The sequence below is a fragment of the Ochotona curzoniae genome, unplaced genomic scaffold, assembly GCF_017591425.1.
Source record: "Ochotona curzoniae isolate NIBS_2020 unplaced genomic scaffold, NIBS_Ocur_1.0 contig_501, whole genome shotgun sequence".
In the NCBI taxonomy this organism is placed as follows: Eukaryota; Metazoa; Chordata; class Mammalia; order Lagomorpha; family Ochotonidae; genus Ochotona; species Ochotona curzoniae.
The window spans coordinates 60041-62330 of NW_024466448.1; the positions used below are offsets into that span (position 1 = coordinate 60041).

The 2290-nt window shown below is 43.0% G+C and overlaps 1 pseudogene; it reads left to right on the forward strand.

Annotated features, from left to right (window-relative positions):
* Nucleotides 1-530: 530 nt before the first annotated feature.
* LOC121162097 lies at nucleotides 531-1282 on the forward strand (annotated as a pseudogene).
* Nucleotides 1283-2290: the final 1008 nt, after the last annotated feature.

Consider the following 2290-nt stretch of genomic DNA (forward strand, 5'->3'; position numbering starts at 1 on the left):
AGCACATTTTGAATTCCATAACGGCAACTAATGTTCTCACAAGAGTAAAGACAAACGGTAGAGGTAACAAAGAATTGTAAAACCCTGTTATGCCTATTTTGTTTATGTAAAGTAGATAAACACCCAAGCAGCTGACAGAGCCACCTGAGCCCCGGCATCCTCAGTCACAGAATTGTCCCTGGCCGGGTTAGCACCCAGCCCTGCAATACCCTCCCCGGCTAGCAGTCCCCATTACCAGGTCTGGTCTCCATGATTCCTGCCTCTCGTCCTGATCTTCGGGAGCTGTTGTTCTGTTCCTTCATCCCCCTCGTTGGCTGCTGCAGGTGGTTTCCTGATATCCTCCTCTGGGAAGCGATCCCCGGACTGTGATTTCACCCCACTCGCCATCCTTACTTTGGATGACATTCAACAGATGCTCGCCCTTAAATGGAGAAAAAAACCTGCTACAATCAATCCTCCCCTGCCAGCACATGATTAAAAAGCCCTGAGAGCAAACAGAGCACATAACAACTCCGAAGAGGTCAGCCCCAATGAACATGTCAGTGTTGACTTTACAAGAATAGGGATTTGAAAAACAGTTCCACAAGGATGAGGCCATCCAGCGGATGTGGGAAAACTGTAGGAAATCCGTCCCATTTTCTACTCTGTATGCTGCCTTTTATATTTGGTGGGAGGCCCCTCACGGACAAACAAAGACTGAACTGAGGAAACCATTAGTGCTCTGGGATCTAACCCTTGCAGTCTTTAGTATATTTGGTGCTGTTTGAACTGTGCATCTATGGTGTATATTCTAATGACCAAAGGTTGAATGCTGTTAGTTCCTGGTCAGAGTTCAGACAGTTTTTACAATGGACCTGTCATCAAATTCTGGACTTAGACATTTGTCCCAAGTTAAGCAGCAGAACTAGGAGAAACACTCCATTATTCTAAGGAAGCAGAAGCTGATCTTGCACTGATTTCATGACGTCACTGTGTTCCTATTCTCCTGGTACTCCTACAAAGACGTGATGGCCGGGGACAGATGGTTTGTGGGCATGAACAACAATGCACTTGCCGCTGGCTATGCCTTGTGGGCTGAGGGTTTCTGAGTTTTTCAGGAGTTTTCTGTGTTCTTCACCTTGTCTCAGATCATGCAGATGCTGATGGGTTGTCATTAACTACCTGGTCTTCCACTGGATGAAGCACATCAATACTCATGCAACTCAACTCCCTTGTGCTCTTCTGCCATTTGGTCTTTGAGGCTTATATTGACAAAATGTCAATCAAAAACAATCAAAATTGAATAGTGTTTGGCATGGTGGAGGAAGCCATAGCCTGGGTCACCCAACTAGTAACCAAAAAAGAAAATGTCACAAGGAATCACACATGGTGCAGCTACAAACGAAACAAAACACATGGGCAAACACACAACCCAAGGCAGCTGAGCGATGACTGGGCTGAGTCCAACAAGTTAAGGTTGTGGGGCATTATTATTTCAAATTGCTGCAAGTGGTTCTCCAATTGTACCAACAGCACTTATTGAAAAGACCAGCCTTTCTCCTTGGCTTATTTTCAGTTGTCCTGTCAAAGATGAATTGGTTGTGTATGTTTGGGCTCCATTCTGGGGTTTCTATTCTGTACCACCGTTGTTCCTTTTTGTACAGATACCTCACTATTTTGATTACCACTGCCCTGTAGTATGTCTTGAGATCTGGAACTGTGATTTCTCTGGTACTATTTTTAATCTACAAGGTAGCTTTGGCTATTCTTGGCCTCTTGTGTTTCCAGATAAGTGTTTGCATCGTCCTTTTTATTTCTGAGAAGAATTTTGTTGGGATTTTGATTGGGATTGCATTGGATCTGTAAATCATGCTTATGTGGACATTGTGATTTATATGGATTCTACCATTTCAGAAACACAGTAAATTTCTCCATCTTTTAATGATTTATTCTATTTTTTAAAATGTTCTGTAATTGTTATCATAGAGGTCTGTCATGACTTTGGGTGGGTTTATTCCAAGGTATATAAGGTTCTTCTCTGCTGTTTTATCTCTTTCTAAGATTTATTTTATTTTATTATTGGAAAGGCAGATATACAAAGAAAAGGAAGGAAATACAGAATAAATGGTCTTCCATCCTCTGGTTCACTCTCCAAGTGGTTGTAATAGCTGGAGCTGAGCTGATCTGAAGCCAGGAGTTTCTTCCTGGTCTACAATGTGGATGCAGGTGGCTTTAGGCCACACTCTACTGCTTTTCCAGGATATAAACAGGGAGTTTTATGGGAAGTGGAGTAGCCAGGACATGAGCCAAT